General features: G+C 45.8%; 3 long non-coding RNA genes across 3 annotated transcripts; all 3 read left to right on the forward strand.

Moving 5' to 3' along the window:
• Positions 1–1,867: 1,867 nt before the first annotated feature.
• Positions 1,868–2,735, forward strand: LOC138224735 (uncharacterized). Its single transcript, XR_011183161.1, has 2 exons — positions 1,868–1,982; positions 2,068–2,735. It is a non-coding gene; the product is annotated as an uncharacterized lncRNA (long non-coding RNA).
• A 6,686-nt stretch (positions 2,736–9,421) lies between these two features.
• Positions 9,422–11,208, forward strand: LOC138224762 (uncharacterized). The gene is made up of 3 exons (XR_011183190.1): positions 9,422–10,302; positions 10,744–10,847; positions 11,161–11,208. It is a non-coding gene; the product is annotated as an uncharacterized lncRNA (long non-coding RNA).
• Positions 11,209–12,312: 1,104 nt separating this feature from the next.
• Positions 12,313–13,405, forward strand: LOC138224855 (uncharacterized). The gene is made up of 2 exons (XR_011183314.1): positions 12,313–12,410; positions 13,306–13,405. It is a non-coding gene; the product is annotated as an uncharacterized lncRNA (long non-coding RNA).
• The last annotated feature ends 5,073 nt before the right edge of the window (positions 13,406–18,478 follow it).

Genomic DNA, 18,478 nt, shown 5'->3' on the forward strand with positions numbered 1-18,478 from the left:
CTTCAGTCCCGGGACTTTTCCGAATTCCGGCGGGCGGTGACACTTCCGAGAAATGTCCACTGGGTGGCGACAGAGATACACGGAGCTGAGTCTCAAAGCGCTATCGGAAAGACTTGAAATCGGAAAGAAATACATTTGTTACGTTTTAATCCCATTGAAAAGGAAGATGAAAATATCGTTTGTATTTTAAAACATTATTATACTTGCGCAACATAATTATTAAGGGAATGGTGTGAGAGGAGACCGTGTTTGAACAGTTTAAGACGGATGTAAAGACATTTTATTTCAGAATGTCTTTCTGAAATGTGTCTGTTTCTGTGTTGTAAGAACGTTGAAGCATGGACGGGCCTTATCTGCATTTACCTTGTTGAATCTTTTTTTCCATAAAATGTACATGTATTATTGCATGTACCCTGACAATACGACTGCTACGTTACGTTTTCTTGTAGTTTTTGGTCTCATAAAAAATACAAAAGTATGAGTCGATGACGTCAAAATGGTGTCGCCCACAGGGCTTATGGGTAATGTAGTCTCTGTAGTTCACTGGGCTTCCCTGCCCATGTGTTTCGCTGATTTCATTGAACATTAGAATGAATTATATTAATACAATTTCAGCGTATTTATCGTGTCTTGTATTTCTTTGTCTCTCTTATGTGTTCCCTTGTGTGTATGTTTTCTTGTATTTCACTTGTCTGCGGCGCTGGTTAATCGACTTGGCACATAAAGCAAACCCACCGTCCTCGTGTTTCTTAGCTCCCGTCTTGTTTGCAAACTTTTCTCCTGTGTTTATTTTACTTTGTCAATAAAACGTGGTTGCCGGGGAAACGGTGCTGCAGAAGTTGTTGCGAGCTGACCTCTAGGAGGTAAACAGTCGGCTTTTGTAATCTAATCAGCGAGAAAAGCAGAAACGTTAGTCTAAAAAGCGCTGGCTGAGTATTTTGTGGACATTATGCAGAAGAAAAGGAAGGAACGGTGAGTCGCAGGCTGTCGGTAAATATCAGCGCTGGACACCAGCCTCACACCGCTGGGCTCACTGCCCCATGAGCGAGTCCGTCGGCGCCTCCTCCTGCTGGGGTGTGTTACTGCAGGAGTGAGGAGTCTCCGGTCTCCGGTCGCGTCATGATCTGCAAGTGGAGGTGAGAGACGGCGGCGCAGTGGGTGGCAGCGCTGGGAGCCTGGATTTAGTTCCTGGGGTGCTGTCTGTGTGGAGTTTGCATGCTCTGCTCATGTTCTCGTGGCTCCAGTTTTCTGGGGTGCAAAATTCTGTTTATTTCACAAGACGGACCCGGGCAGCAGCATGTGTCTGCAGCGCTCATCCTGCCTGCATGTTTGCAAACTTTTCTCCTGTGTTTATTTTACTTTGTTAAATAAAACGTGGTTGCTGGGGAAACGGTGCTGCAGAAGTTGTTGCGATCTGACCTCCGGGAGGGAGACAGCTGGCAAAGCCGAAACTTTAGTCTAAAAGGCGCTGGCTGGAGAAGTTTGTGGACATTTTGTGGAAGAAAAGGAAGAAGCGGTGAGTCGCAGGCTGTGTGACAGGACTGTCGGGGAAATGTAAGCGCTGGGCTGAGCGAGTCCGTCGGCGCCTCCTCCTGCAGGAGTGAGGAGTCTCCGGTCTCCGGTCGCGTCCTGATCTGCATGTGGAGGTTAAAGGCTGAGAGACGGCGCACATGCTCTGCACATGTTCTCATGTGTCTGGTTTCCTGGAGTGCTGTCTGTGTGGAGTTTGCATGCTCTGCTCATGTTCTCAAGGGTTTCCTGCCGCTTCTGCAGTCCAGTGTTGGTGAGTCTGTCGGGTTGATTGTGTTGTGGTGTGAGTGTGCCCTAAAGGGGTTTTAATAGTATGGGGTTTGTGTGTTCACTTGTATGCAGACCACTGGAGAGACCGGTTGTTTTTTGCCAGGCAGACTAATGGCTGCATATTCAATTCCAGCTACTGAACCAGCAAGTGGGACAGTGTTTGAAAACCCTTTCAATGAAAGGTTTGTAGAACAGTGTTGCTATTGTTCTGTTTAATTCGAGGTCACCAAGCTTATAAATGGTCTCACAACGTTTGTCTCTTTTCAGGTTTCTCCGACCCGGAGAGTGAACAAAGAAGTGATAAGGGCCCATAACACCTAAGCTCGGCACTCTCACACTCTTCAGCCACACGAGCTTCCTCCTGGTAAAATACTGGGCAAGCCCCTTTCTGACAGGGACAGTGGAAAACCCCCTGAGGGAGATGGGCTGAGGGGAGGAATAAAACCATCTGAGCCGGAACGGAGCGCGCTCCCGATTCCCACTAGACCCGGGAGACGACACAGGCAGCACAAGGGAAGCTGCGGCGCTCGAGTTCACGGAGGCAAGGACCGATTGACGACCACGGGAGACAGTGGCATCGGAACAGAGGTACTGTACAGAGACTTTTAATACCTGAAGGCAAGGAGCGAGAAACCGGCCCGGCTAGCCGCTCCAAACTGAGGGGAATGGAATACAGTTCGCGGGAGGATTTCTAGTGGAACCTGAACGGAGTCTGGGGAAATGGGACCGGCCTCTCGTTCACTGGGGCCATCAAAGACTTTACAGGTACGAAGAAGAATCGTTCGAGTGGCCACTCTTCGGTACTTGACAGAAAAGACTGCCGTCCCTCTGGATTCATTATGACCCTTGGAAGGACCTTTTGTTGCTGCTGTTTTCGTTGTGTCTTTGGCTGATGGTGAAAGTGGATAGAAAATAAAAAGGTCACTTATACGATACACATGCTTGTCGCTGGTCTGTGTGGGCATTGGTGGATCTGGAAGATCAACAGAACCTGTTGCATTGCTAGGTGCCGTAGTCATATATGAGGCAGGAAATAATTGTTGTTTGAGGGGTCACCTCACTCTGACACGAACGTGTTGGGAAGACGCGCCAGTTCTGACGTTAGTGCGATGGGTCTGTAGGCATTAAGGCAGGTTCTTGTGTCCTTTTTTGGAACAGGAACAATAACAGAAGATTTGAAGCAGTCTGGCACTGTGCACTGGGACAATGATTGCTTAAAAACGTCTGTAAAGATTGGAGCGAGTTGGCCAGCACAGGGCTGTAGTGTGGCTGGAGATACACAGTCAGGTCCTGCTGCCTTTTTACAGTTTTGCTTTTTGAATAGCCTTAACACATCCTGTTCTTTGCTTCACAGGGCATTCTCAAGACTTGTTAACGGCGTCAAGTCTTCGTGAGAGATTGAGTGTGAGTGGGTGTGGCACTCCAGTTGAGTGGGGGACAATAGCTCATCCCCAGGATGTGAATTATTTGGAGGAGTTGCGAGACTGCCATGGACAAGGTCGTTGGAGATCCTTTGTGTTTCAGGCCTGCTGTAAAATGTGTTATCTGGTAGAGAGTGATCAAGATGTATCTGAGGGGATTTTCTTTTGTAATTGGTAACAGTTTGGAGACCTTTCCAGACAGATAAACAGTCTTTGTTAGCAAACAGTTGTTCCAGCTGTGGACAGGAGGGGAAACAAAAGGTAGAGAACACTATTTTTAGAGAAATGGTCCTAAAGGAACAAAGCATACTGTAGGATGCCACTAGCTTAAGTCTTAACAGCACTGCATAAGAGGAGACTCCAGTGTCTATTTGTTCCGAGGGATCCTCAGAAAGGTCAAAAGGTTGCAAACAGATAGGAGACTGGTTACATGCCTGAAGCTTAGCTAGAGGAACATAACAGTGCTGGAATTCTGAGAGGGGAGGTTATCAGAGCCTAATGTTATTGCGAAAAATGGCAACTAGGCATAGACGATCTGCTGAATAATAATAATAATAATAATAATAATTGCTTACACTTATATAGCGCTTTTCTGGACACTCCACTCAAAGCACTTTACAGGTAATGGGGACTCCCCTCCACCACCACCAATGTGCAGCATCCACCTGGATGATGCGACGGCAGCCATAGTGCGCCAGAACGCTCACCACACATCAGCTATCAGTGGGGAGGAGAGCAGAGTAATGTAGCCAATTCATAGAAGGGGATTATTAGGAGGCCATGATTGGTAAGGGCCAATTGGAAATTTGGCCAGGATGCCGGGGTTACACCCCTACTCTTTTCGAGAAGCACACCTACACCCCTACTCTTTTCGAGATTTTTAATGACCACAGAGAGTCAGGACCTCGGTTTTACATCTCATCCGAAGGACAGCGCCTGTTTACAGTATAGTGTCCCCATCACTATACTGGGGCATTAGGACCCACATGGACCACAGGGTGAGCACCCCCTGCTGGCCCCACTAACACCTCTTCCAGCAGCAACCTTAGTTTTTCCCAGGAGGTCTCCCATCCAGGTACTGACCAGGCTCACACCTGCTTAGCTTCAGTGGGTTGCCAGTTGTGAGTTGCAGGGTGATATGGCTGCTGACTGTCTGTCCTGTGAATTGTTAAGGGTTTCATGTATTTGTGTGTCCAAGTAGTCCGGACTGCTGTGCTATGTGTTGTTTGTCTTTTGAATTTTCTGTTTTACACCTATTGTATCCATAGTGGTATGGGCCAAATCCAATTTAAAGGGTGTTGTGAGCACTGGGGTTTGTTGGGAGTGGTGAGTTAGGAGTCTGGAAATGAGAGCAAGGTGCGAGTGGATATGATAAAAAGATTGTTCCTTTATTTTGTTTCTGATACCTGGTGAAGAGACGCAGTGAGTGTTTGAGTGGCCAGCTGCGTCAACTTCAATAAAACTGGCCTTTTGGTTTGTTTGAGTGCTGACTTGCTATGGTGTATTTTTTCTCTCTGTGAACAACAGGTCCTACGGCCAACACTACCCACACAGGAGGTGTGTGCGTGACAGCTCCTCAGCTGAAGCAGGAGTCCAAGTGTGCACAGATTTCTTGTTGGGGTTTGTTGTTTGAAGTTTCTGTTTGTATGTAGGAAGCAATTGTGCCATCGCGTGGCCCGAGTTATAGCACGGGACGAGAGCTCCCGAAGAGCGCCTGCCTCCTGCCCGATTCGACGTCTAAAATCATCACAGAACGAGAGGAGCCAACAGGAATGCAAGTCTCTTCTGGTGAGGAGCCTCCAACACAGCCCCCAGTACTGGGTGTGCAGAAAGAATCCTGTTCTACAGTTGTGGTGCGAAATGGCCTCCAGTCCTTGTCAAATGCTGGGTTTCTCTGGACTGCAGTCCCCTCCGCATTTGGATGATTGTGATTGGTGTTGCTGTAGCTGTGCTGTCCTGAGACTGACTGGTGTCAAGACCAGCTGTACTCTGGGATCAGCAGGGCCTAGTGGTGGTATGAATTGTGGCCTCTGTTTCTCAGGTGTAACAAGTGTTTGATTACTCTGTTCTGTATGTGTCACGGACGTCCAAAGGGACTTACCGTAGGGAGCAGGAGAGCGGAAAAAGACCCATATGCGTAGCGGCGAGACGGGAAAAAGGCCCGGGCTCATTAGTGCAAAGAGTTCAGGAATGCCGTATAGAAACCTATGCCCTCAGGGAGCGGACGTGGGGCGCCCTGGTGCTAGGCGGGTCTCAGGACATCCGAACAACAATGCTGAGCGAGGACAGAGTGCAAGACCCGGAAATATATAGCCCAAGGGAAAGAGAGGGACAGGAAGGACAGCAGACCGGAAACTAGGGACAGGACAGAGAAGGAGCGCCCTCTGGCTGCAGAGGGCGTGACAGTATGTTTATCAATAGTGGGTACTGGCCTAATTCAGCCCTGCACTCGCTGTTAGCTGTTTTTCTCTGCGCAAGGCGGATGTTTCTACAGATTGATTAGAGTTTCTACAGAGTGTACTCCTGGTCTGTGAGGGGACCCCACACTTCACTGCCGTATAGGGCAATGGGTTGGATTACACTTTCAGATATTTGGAGCGAAATTCTTGTTGGTGGGTTGACATTGAAGAGCCTCCTTCTTATTGCGTAGAAAGCCCTGAGTGCCTTCTCCCTCAGTGCCTTTAGTGCCAGGTCAAAACTCCCAGAAGAGCTGATGGTGAGACCGAGATATGTGTAGCTGGATGTGTGCTCCAATGTGTTGTTGTTCAGTGTGAATTTGTACCTGTTTCCCTGAGGTCTGGCTTTCTCCTGGAAAACCATAACTCTGGTCTTGTCCAGATTGACTGGCAGTGCCCAGGTGTGACAGTCCTGCTCCAGCAATGCCAGGCTCTGCTGTTCTGGGTCCAGATGGGCTGGCAGTGCCCAGGTGTGAATGTGATGGGATGTGTGGCGGTTTGGTAGGAAGCCAGTCTGACTCTAATGCAGGACATTGTGCTCAGTAAGGAGGGCCGGTTATCAGATATTCAAGTTACGACAGAGTTCCTTCCCCAGGTTACTGTTCACACTGAAGCTCCGGTACCTGTTGGGGTCGAGTCTGTCTCCATTCTTACAGACGGGCGTGATCAGTCCTTGATTCCAGGCCTCAGGGAAACAGCCGGCCGTCAGGACGAGGTTGGGGAGTTTGAGCAGGCTTTGCTGCAGGTCTGAGCTGCAGTTGGATCAAGCGTTGTTGACTGTGTCTTGGCTACAGGCCTTTTGTGGTCTGAGAGTTGTCTGTTTGTGTATGTGCTTATCTTCTTTAGGGTGTGCATGTAGTGTCTAACCATCTCACAGTATCTGAGGCGCAGTTCAGAGTGGTGTGGTGTTGTTTTAGTTCTGGTAGTTCTCTTCAGTTGTTTCTGCACTCTGTATCAAACCATTTGATATTGTTTCTGAGTGTGTTTCATATGAATGTAGTCATTTTGATTTTAAGGCTAGTTTCTCAAAAACATGGTTTATAAATTTATGCCCGATTTGTTGGTTTGATTCAGAGCGTTTTGAAATGTAAGGGATCAAGTAATGGGTTTATTTGCTGCTGAAAAGAGAAGAAAGAAAAAAAAAAAGAAATGAGACAATTAGCTTGTAATGAGTTTATAACAACAGTAATTAGATTCCTGCAAGCACTCTTTTCATTGTCCAACAACTGAAAGCTTTTAGGTATAAAGGAAGGGTCCTCTAATATTTGATGTGTGAGCTTGTCGTTCTATTGGAGATGTTAGTGAGTCTGAGGATTCGTGTTAATATGACAATACTGCTACTACTATTAATAATACAGCATGGCAAGACTTCTTTCAGTCATTTCCCACCCCTCCACCTCAGTGAATCACACATGTTAAACTTCCATCTCGGGTTCCAGATCAGACATGAGCAATCCTATATTACAAATACTTAGCACCAGGCAATTTAACCAGACAATAATTTAAGCAATTATTCATTCAAGAGAAGCAGCAGGACGAGTAAAGTGCCCCTCTGATGGCCGGTCAGTGGAATTAAACTGGAAAATTTCTTAGAAATGATTATTCTTACAATGATGTACCAATGGCGCCGCTTGGTGGTCATTCAGCAAAATTTCACCGAAGGTTTTTTTTAATTAAAATACCGTTAGTAATGTTCGTATTAATTAGTTATTTTAATTTTAAAAATATTTAAGCATTTTCAACAGCAAAGAATACATTGCCTTGCAAACAAGAGTAATGAATGAATGTATTGTACATGGATACAAAATACAAAATAAATACAATAAACCAAAAATTAAAATGACGTTCAAAAGGCGCGAGTCGATGACGTCAGAAGGAAGTCGCCCACGGGGCGTATGGGTAATGTAGTTTCTGTAGTTCTCTGGCCCGCACTGCCCACGTGTTTCGGTGATTTGATTGAACATCAGAATTAATTATATTGTACCATTTCAGCGTGTTTGTCGTGTCATGGATTTCTATGACTGTCTTATGGGTTCTCTTGTGTGTCATGTTTATTTTAGTGGGTGGCAGTGCTGGGGCCCTGAACTGTAATCATTCGTGTTAAGTATTTGTTACTGTGACCCTCCTGGGAGGAGGGGACCTTTGTAAGATTCCTGTCCTGGCAAGCAGCAGGTGAGAGTTTGCTGTCCGACTCAATTACACCTCCGCTACCTCATTTCACCTCTTTCACCAGCCTGTAAAGGGGGTTGTGATAGTATGGGGTCTTTCTCTTTAACAACCTCAAACCGCAGGAAAGAAATGCTTCATTTATAAGATTGAAATATAACCAGAAAGTATAAAAATAGCTATTTGTGTGTATCATGTCAGAAATATTTGTTTTTATTTTAAAAGAATTTAGAAGAGAAATATGATTAATAAGGCAGTAGAATCCATTTAAACTGTCATTTTCCTGTTTAGGTTGGAAAGTTTAATTTGATCAAGTCCACTTGAGTGCCTAAGCAACTGTTTGGGTAGTTTGGCTGGTGTGGTGGTGCTCTCCAAATACCTGATCCAAACGGACAGAGAGACAAAGTGAGAAAGAAAAGGTGTAAATAACAGACATATCATATATCATTTGCAGAATACAGTAATGTGCTGTTCAGCACAGTGACCTAGAGTGAAGATGGAAATCAGTCATTCTAGTGCTCTCAATGGTTTTCCATTACAAACGGACCAGGGCTTCCTGAGACACAGGCAGTTGGAGTTATATAGAGTTAGAGGTTGTTTTCACGGCACCAGCCGACTAAAGCAGAGACCTCCTTCCACTCCAGAATTTTTTTTTTTATTTGGGTGGGATCATCTGGAGTCTTGATTCCTTTCACGGAGTCAGCAGTAGATACACAGCTGTTAGCATAGGAGGAGTACAGAAGAGGTGACAGCAGTGCTGGGGACCCTCTGGCACAACCAGAGGTGTGAAATTGAAATTGTTTGGAAGGAATGGGAAGCTAAAGGCAGAGTCACAATCTCTGATTCATGTAATCAAAACAGTAAGTTCTTTCCTCGGGCAGCTTCGTTAGAACATTTTAAATAGATGTAAAAGTGTATTTACAGACTATATCAGCCCTTATCTTTATTTACCTGGTTTAATCTTTTTTTCAGAAGTGTAAATATATTATACTATGTACCCCTGATGGTATTATTGATGTGCTATAAATATACTCTTGTTTGTATTGTATCTCTTTTTATTGCTACCATAAAAAGTTAAAAAGAACTGCACTTTCGAGAAATGTCCACTGGGCGGCGACAGAGATACACGAGTCTATGGCGGCGAGTCCAATAGCGCCTCCGTACAGATCCTCGTTGTGCAGAGATTGAAAATCAATACAGATGATAACTGTGACGTTTGTGACAGCAACTCTGAAAGATAACGTAAAGAAGGAAACTAATATTGACATTACTTTTAAAGAAGTTAAATAATACTACATTTTAAACCTATTGAAAGTAATATGAAAATATCGTTTGTATTTAAAAAAATATGATACTTCCACGATATAATAATTAACGAAATGCTGTGAGAGGAGACCCATGTTTAAACACTTTAAAACGGATGTAAATGCGTCTGTACAGACAATTTGAAACATGGACGGACCTCATCTGCTTTTGTTTACTATTAAACAAGATTCCTTGTTTAATCTTTTTCCATAACATGTACATGTATTATCGTATGTACCCCTGACTATACTCTGTGTTATATGTATTCTTGTTTTTATGGCATGTATTGTTGTTATATTTAAAAATAAAAAGACGCGACTCGATTACGTCAAAAGGAAGTCGCCACAGGGCTTGTGGGAAATGTAGTCTCCATAGTGCTCTGGACTGCGCTCCACACGTGTTCCGCAGATTTGATTGAGCATCAGAATTAATTATACAATGTCAGTGTATTTACCGTGTCGCGGATTTCTATGTTTGTCTTACAAGACGGACTCGGCAGGAGCTGTTTCTTGCTCTCCGGAGTGAAGCTGTTCTGGGAAGAGACGAGCAAATCTTTAGACTCTTTGTAAATGAGACATCATCATGACAGCTGTGCCGACCTGCTCTTTATTGACCTGTTGAACCTGTTTGTGTAAAGAGCAGGAGTCTTGTGTACCCCTGATTGTGTTATGTGTACTCTAGTGTGTTTGCAGCGCTCGTCCTGCCTGGTTTATCAACTCGACACAGAAACAAAACCCACTGCCGTCGTGTCTGTGGGTTTCTGAGCTCTCTTGTCTTGTTTGTCTCCTTTGTTTATTTTACTTTGTTAAATAAAACGTGGTTGCCGGGGCAACGGAGCTGCAGTAGTTGTTGCCGGAGCGGGTCTGACCTCCAGCAGGTCAACAGGCGGCTTTTTTAATCTAATCTCCGAGAAAAACAGAAACTTAAGAAACTTGAGTCTAAAAAGCGCTGGCTGGAGTATTTTGTGGAAGAAACGGTGACTCGCAGGCTGTGGGACAGAACTATCAGGGACACATCAGCGCTGGACACCAGCCTCACACCGCTGGGCTCACTGCACCATGAGCGAGTCCGTCGGCGCCTCCGCCTGCTGGGGTGTGTTACTGCAGGAGTGAGGAGTCTCCGGTCTCCGGTCGCGTCATGATCTGCAGGTGGAGGTGAGAGACGGCGGCGCAGTGGGTGGCAGCGCTGGGAGCCTGGATTTAGTTCCTGGGGTGCTGTCTGTGTGGAGTTTGCATGCTCTGCCTGTGTTCTCATGGGTCCTGTTCATGGGGTGCTGTCTGTGTGGAGTCTGCATGCTCTGCCCCTGTTCTCATGGGTCTGGTTTCCTGGGGTGCTGTCTGTGTGGATACCTGGTGAAGAGACCCAGTGAGTGTTTGTGTGGCCAGCTGCGTCAACTTCAATAAAACTGGCCTTTTGGTTTGTTTGAGTGCTGACTTGCTATGGTGTATTTTTTCTCTCTGTGAACAACACGTCCTACGGCCAACACTACCCACACAGGAGGTGTGTGCGTGACAGCTCCTCAGCTGCAGCAGGAGTCCAAGTGTGCACAGATTTCTTGTTGGGTTTTGTTGTTTGAAGTTTCTGTTTGTATGTAGGAAGCAATTGTGCCATCGTGTGGTCCGAGTTATAGCACGCGACCAGAGCTCCCGAAGAGCGCCTGCCTCCTGCCCGATTCGACGTCTAAAATCATCACAGAACGGTGAGGAGCCTCTGACACAGCCCCCAGTACTGGGTGTGCAGAAATAATCCTATTGTACAGTTTTGGTGTGAAATGGCCTCCAGTTCTTGTAACATGATGGGTTTCTCTGGACTGCAGTCCCAGTGCACTCCGCTTTGGATTTGCAGTGGTGTTTTCTACAATGGAAAACCCTTTGTTTGTACAGAATGGAAATGGCAGTCTGCATGTTTTAATAATCTAATGTGATCATGTACTACAGCTTAAACACTGAGCCAGGTGACGTTTGATTCTAAAAGATTTCTCTATCATTTCAGCGGCGCCTTGTCTGCGGCAGCCCGGCAGCTCCTCCTCCCTTCCAGCTGAGACTCTTCCCTCTCCAGAGGTGGGTTAGTGCTCTCAGGTCATCTTCTCTCACACAGCTGCGGGGCAGAAACGCTACTTCCACTGGGCAGAGAGCAGACGGGCAGTGGGAAGGGCAGCCCTGTGTTTGGGGATCAGGGCTGTCCCTGCTGAGGGATGCTTTCAGAGCCAAAGCAACTGGCTGGGTTATGAACTTTATGGTGTGATCCAAATATGACATACAAAGACAGAGAATGAGAAAGAAATAGTATTGCATGTATCTGATCAAAACAGTCTCTTTCAGACAAAACAAATATTGAACAAAAACTTAGTTGCAACACACTGCACTACACTTTCTTCTAGGCTGACATTACTGATAGTTTGTGCTGTCTTCCTTTCAGTCTGCAGGGTGTGCATCTTTTTCCTCAGCTTCCTACACGAGGAATCAGTTTCTCCTGCCCTGGTTTCACTCCTTTATATCTCACAATCTTCTGCAGCTCCTGGAGGCTGACGACATGTTTGCTGTTTCTGAAAAATTGCTGACTGGCTCATCAGCACAATTGCTGATTCAAAATCCTTTACTCACATGTTGCCTTAGCCTCTGTATCACAGAGATGTCTTCTGGGTTGGGTAGATCGATAGTGTGCTTTTGCTCAGTTGCTCTGCTCAATGCGTGGTCTTTTAACTCCGGCTGGGTACGAGCACCTCACTCTCCACACGGCTTTCCAAGGCTCTGTCATCGTGTGTGAGGATGTTGTGTAGCTCGTGAAACAGTTCCCCCATTTGAGCCCTGGATTTACTGGGTACTTGAATACCTGAATCTTGCCGTCAGTCCTGATCACCTTGTTTTTGTTCTGCAAGGACAAGGCACCTCCCCAGCACTGAACACAAACTGATACTGGCGGGTTGATTGTGTTGTGGTGTGAGTTTGTGTCTGTGGGGGTGAGGTGTCCCCTGCAGCGCGAACAAACATGCAGACTCCACACAGACAGCAGCCCTGGAATCAAACCCAGGGCCCCGGTGCTATGAGGCAGCGATGCTAACCACTGTGCCGCAGTGTTGCCCCCTTTGAAAATGTCTGACTTCCGTTTAATTTGAGGTCACAAGCTTATAAATGGTCTCACAACGTTTGTCTCATCTCAGGTTTCTCTGACCAGGCCCAAGGACCTGTAGTCACTGACAGCTTCTGCAGTCTGACGGTTCATTTCAGTAGGCTGGAGGGATGGCGCAATTATCCTCAAATCAGTGAGTATTGTTTTGCTCTTGTAACATGAAACATCAAAGAGAAGTCAACAGACTATTCCGTGAAACTGTTCAGACTGGCCCGTGGTGATTTTCTGGGTCCTTTAGTAAGCTGTCCGGGACTGTGTCATCGACACACTTTGTGAGAAGCCAGTCTGTGTGTTTGCTCTTGTGATCATTCGTGAACGAATGTAAGAGAGTGTAAGAGAGGGAGAAGATTCGGCCCTGGAGTGATCCACTTTTCTATTTAACAACCTCAAACTGCAGGAGAGAAATGCTTCATTTCTAAGATGGAAATATAATCAGAAAGTATAATTAGCCATTTGTGTATATCATGTCAAAAAATGTTTTATATATAAAAAGAATTTAGTAGAGACATTTGCTTAATAAGGCAGTAGAATAAATCTTGTGATGCTGGTGTGATGGTGCTCTCCAACAAACTGATACAAATGGACAGAGAGACAAAGTGAGAAAGAAAATGTGTACATAACAGACATATATGCAGAATACAATACAGTGCTGTAAAGTACAGTACCCTAGAGTGAAGATGGAAATCATTCATTCTGGTGCAGAAGAAATGAATCTGCTCTCAATGGTTTTCCTGTACAATTGGAACACGTTGTGAATTCTACATAATTCACAGAAAACAAAATAAACAACTCATTCACTCCCCTGCTGTCCGTGACCCAGAGCTCAGTAATCATTTCACTACTGAAGATCATGCAGTTTTTAATGCTTTTCATTTGAACATCCTACTTGTTAATATTTCCTCTTAGATGAGAATATTCTCTTCGGCGTGTCTTTACAACTCTTCTCTTATTGCTCCTCTTGTCAGTAATCCGGTGTGAAAGCTGTCTCTGTCGGAATCAATGTCTTACCTCTCCGTCTTGTGTTTCAGGTCTCCTCTGGCTGCTGACCCTGCCGTCAGGACAGAACACATCCCGCACTGACCACACTGCTGGGTTTACTGTACGTGACAATAAAGAGCTTGAGCAACACATCTAATGTGATCTCTGCACGCTTCCCGAGGAGGGTCCAGCAACGTTCTATATAGTGCACATCACCATCGGGATGAAAAACAAAAATCCCCAGTGGGAGTCCAGTCTTTCCCTGCTACGCAAATTGCTTTTCGTTAGGTGAGGTCGCAAGTTCTTAGTGGAGAATGTTGTACAGTTTCTTAATGCAATAGGGCGAGTAAGACTGAAGTTCCCCCCGTGTTGGCCGATCAGTGGAACGAAACTGAAAAAAGCTCCTTGAAACTGTGATTCATACACTTATACACTGGCTCAGCATGGTGCTCACCTGCTGTCCTTGGGTGTCTGCTGAAATTTGATTTTTTTTCAGGAGCACTGTGACCCAGAGCTCAATAATCATTTCAGCTACTGAAGATCATTCAGTTTTTAATGCTTTTCATTTGAACATCCTACTTGTTAGTATTTCCTCTTAGGTGAGAATACTCTGGTACTTTTCTGGGTCTTAGTTGAGTGAGCTTTATTAGAATAATTGAACAATACTTTCACCTCCACATAACACTCATAGATTTTTCAAGGGTTAAATATGGGAGCCACGTTTCTTATATGTTTCCTTTTGTAAGTTGATTCACAAAGCTTTCACCGCCTCCACTCCAGTGAATCACTTTGTTTAGCAAGTGATCAGGTGGAACAGTTTAATTTCTTCCTGCAAATAATGCCTTTTCCTTTTTCATCCCATTCAAGTCTCCGTCCTAGTTAGTCATTGTGATGTAGAACGGCAGTGGTCCAGTTGAAAGGTTCAAGGTTTCACTGTGTTTTAGAGTGCAGATAAAGAAGATAATAGGAGAGGAAACTGGAAAAGCCGTGACTCTGTCATTCCATTCAATTAAATTTATTTTCATATAGCACCTTTCACAACAAGGTTGCCCCAAGGCGCTTAACAATGCAGGTAAATATACATTTTGTGAATACAGAACTGAAGACAATGGAGGAAAGGAACCAAAGACTCAGTAAGGAGAATAAAATCCTCTAGGGGTCCAAGGTCAACTGGCTGCCCAACCCCTTTGGGCATGCTAACATTATATCATTAAAAAAAAAGAAAGAAATGAATGCGGGTATTAATCCATCCATCCATCACGTTATCTGTATGTCAGTACCCCATGCAGGTCTCTGCAGACAAGCAGAATCCTCCTAAACGACAGCTGTATCCATGATGCCCCTCTTGGATCCATGGCACTGATGCAGCATTCAACTCACATGGTGCCCAGCCCATGACAGACAGTATTTCTCCTCTGCAGTATCCCTGCGAGGCAGGACAGGTGCCTGACCTCTGAGAGCCTTGTAAGTAAGTAGAAGGAGTTTGAAGTCCGCCCTGTACCCGAGAGGAAGCCAATGAAGAGAGAGAAGTATGGGGGTTATGTGGTCATTCTTTCTGCTCCAAGTAACAATTCTAGCTGCTGCATTCTGTAAGTATTCAAACTCTTTGCTGTGACAAATCTAACGTACTTTAGGCAGACAAAACGACCTTAAAAAGCCACATGATTTTTAAGTAGTCTGTGTGTAGTAACAGTGGTTCACATTATTTCAGAACGTATACTCCCGTCTCTGTAACTTTCCTCAGTCAGCTATTGAACATTCTGTATTTACACCACGAATGCACTACTTTGTCTCGCGCGCGGTCACACTGGCCGTCCACAGGCACGGGCAGGAGCAGGGAACACGAGGCCGCTCTGTAGTGCCCCTGTGGCTCTCCAGCAGAGGGGAGCACTTTGCTCAACAGCCCTGAGCCAAAGGACCCAGTGATAAAGCTGAAAATCTGGCAAGTCCCCCAGTCTCCCTGGGGCGCTGAAGAGGATTTCATCTGATGCTGAGGTTCCTGTAACTCAACACAAAATTGAACACGGCGAGTTATGAGTTTGTGAAGAAGTGACAGCGGAACAATGTCAAACAGGAAGTTAACCTACAGGAAAGAATGAATTGAATCTCTGATATTCAAGCACGCAGTGTGACGTCCACTGTCTATTCAAATCTACTCTGCAAGTCTTACAATTCTTTTTCATACACCGTCTCCTGGTTATTGTTTTGTGAGTGCTTGAACTGTTTCTCAGTAGAAATAAGACCGATAACTCACTGCTTCAGGATGCACACTATCGTCGATGAAACCTGTGGTGTAAGCAAGCGAAAAGAGACAGATCCTTCTAAAACACAGAGGCCATCGGGAGGGCAGAAACACTCTGCAACAGGTAGGAGCTGTGGAGCCGTGATTCCCCCGAGCCAGAGCCCTCGTCCTCCCTCGACAGCGAACTGAGCTCCAGCGACTGGAGCAGCTACCTGCCGTCGTGGGACCTCCTGCAGATTGGGAACGGGTAAGGCAATTCGACACGAGCCCACTCCTCTTCCCACTGCTTACACCCCTATAACAAATAGTTTCAGGGTATTCAAGTACAGGATAAAGAGATGACAGGTGTTCCCAATTGGCTGAGGATACAACTCTCTCTCTCTGAGAAAGCACACAGAGGTGGACAAAGCAATTAAATGCGTTTACAAGTCATTTCCTCTGTTTCTGGTCTTTCTTTACATATCAGAAAAGTGAACTGGTGGCTGTTGGAAAGTGTCTGCTCCGTACGTAATATACATGTAAAAGATGTGATTAAATATCTTGGTATTAAGATTTTCAAAAAGGTGATTTTGTGATTTGATGTTCTCTACCTTAGTAAAATAAAAAAAAAACTTTATAACTTTATAAACTTTTACTGCTCAATACTGCTGAACCGAATCTAAAATATAATGTATCATTGGCTTAATCATTATACTCGCTCGTTATTAGATGTAGAAATAGCCTAAAGATGAGAAATAATCGAAAATTGAATAATTAGACCGTATGTCGTAGTAGCAGATTGTACTTCTCGCCTACTTGATGTGGTCGAGCAACTCCACAATCGCCATACAATCCGTCCGTTCTCATGCTCTGACTTTCAGGTTGGGCAGTGGACTGGATTCCAGGGCAAACTCGTTCTTGTTTGATTATCCGTGTGAAATCTCGCCCAATATAACAGGTAAGCTCATGCACTGAAATGATGCGCTTCCAAATTAAAGCGACACGCATTTGAATAATTCAAAATACACACGAGGGAACGTCTCCAAACCATGTCTAAGTATCACAACATGAAAGCTGTGCGTACCTTCTCTTTATTTGACTGTATAATGTACTCCGGTGATCTGTAACGTAGTCTTGCGTGCATCGTAAAGGATCCGGACTTCCGGCTACGGAAAACCCGGAGTGGATCAGCCATTGCACCGGACCCGGACTTCCGGCTACGAAAAACCCGGAGTGGATCGGCCTTTCCACCGGACCCGGACTTCCGGCTACGAAAAACCCGGAGTGGATCGGCCTTCCACCGGATCCGGACTTCCGGCTACGGAAAACCCGGAGTGGATCGGCCTCCCACTGGATCCGGACTTCCGGCTACGGAAAACCCGGAGTGGATCGGCCGTTCCACTGGATCCGGACTGCCGGCTACGGAAAACCCGGAGTGGATCGGCCTTCCACTGGATCCGGACTGCCGGCTACGGAAAACCCGGAGTGGATCGGCCTCCCACTGGATCCGGACTGCCGGCTACGGAAAACCCGGAGTGGATCGGCCTTCCACTGGATCCGGACTGCCGGCTACGGAAAACCCGGAGTGGATCGGCCTCCCACTGGATCCGGACTGCCGGCTACGGAAAACCCGGAGTGGATCGGCCTCCCACTGGATCCGGACTGTGAGCAGCTTTTGTCCAATCGGCGCTGAGATTTCAGCAGGAGGCGGGAGACAGGCTCTTGTCCAGTCACACAGCTTCAGTCCCGGGACTTTTCCGAATTCCGGCGGGCGGTGACACTTCCGAGAAATGTCCACTGGGTGGCGACAGAGATACACGGAGCTGAGTCTCAAAGCGCTATCGGAAAGACTTGAAATCGGAAAGAAATACATTTGTTACGTTTTAATCCCATTGAAAAGGAAGATGAAAATATCGTTTGTATTTTAAAACATTATTATACTTGCGCAACATAATTATTAAGGGAATGGTGTGAGAGGAGACCGTGTTTGAACAGTTTAAGACGGATGTAAAGACATTTTATTTCAGAATGTCTTTCTGAAATGTGTCTGTTTCTGTGTTGTAAGAACGTTGAAGCATGGACGGGCCTTATCTGCATTTACCTTGTTGAATCTTTTTTTCCATAAAATGTACATGTATTATTGCATGTACCCTGACAATACGACTGCTACGTTACGTTTTCTTGTAGTTTTTGGTCTCATAAAAAATACAAAAGTATGAGTCGATGACGTCAAAATGGTGTCGCCCACAGGGCTTATGGGTAATGTAGTCTCTGTAGTTCACTGGGCTTCCCTGCCCATGTGTTTCGCTGATTTCATTGAACATTAGAATGAATTATATTAATACAATTTCAGCGTATTTATCGTGTCTTGTATTTCTTTGTCTCTCTTATGTGTTCCCTTGTGTGTATGTTTTCTTGTATTTCACTTGTCTGCGGCGCTGGTTAATCGACTTGGCACATAAAGCAAACCCACTGTCCTCGTGTTTCTTAGCTCCCGTCTTGTTTGCAAACTTTTCTCCTGTGTTTATTTTACTTTGTCAATAAAACGTGGTTGCCGGGGAAACGGTGCTGCAGAAGTTGTTGCGAGCTGACCTCTAGGAGGTAAACAGTCGGCTTTTGTAATCTAATCAGCGAGCAAAGCAGAAACGTTAGTCTAAAAAGCGCTGGCTGAGTATTTTGTGGACATTATGCAGAAGAAAAGGAAGGAACGGTGAGTCGCAGGCTGTCGGTAAATATCAGCGCTGGACACCAGCCTCACACCGCTGGGCTCACTGCCCCATGAGCGAGTCCGTCGGCGCCTCCTCCTGCTGGGGTGTGTTACTGCAGGAGTGAGGAGTCTCCGGTCTCCGGTCGCGTCATGATCTGCAGGTGGAGGTGAGAGACGGCGGCGCAGTGGGTGGCAGCGCTGGGAGCCTGGATTTAGTTCCTGGGGTGCTGTCTGTGTGGAGTTTGCATGCTCTGCTCATGTTCTCGTGGCTCCAGTTTTCTGGGGTGCAAAATTC

Source organism: Lepisosteus oculatus, chromosome 23, assembly GCF_040954835.1.
Source record: "Lepisosteus oculatus isolate fLepOcu1 chromosome 23, fLepOcu1.hap2, whole genome shotgun sequence".
Taxonomy (NCBI): domain Eukaryota; kingdom Metazoa; phylum Chordata; class Actinopteri; order Semionotiformes; family Lepisosteidae; genus Lepisosteus; species Lepisosteus oculatus.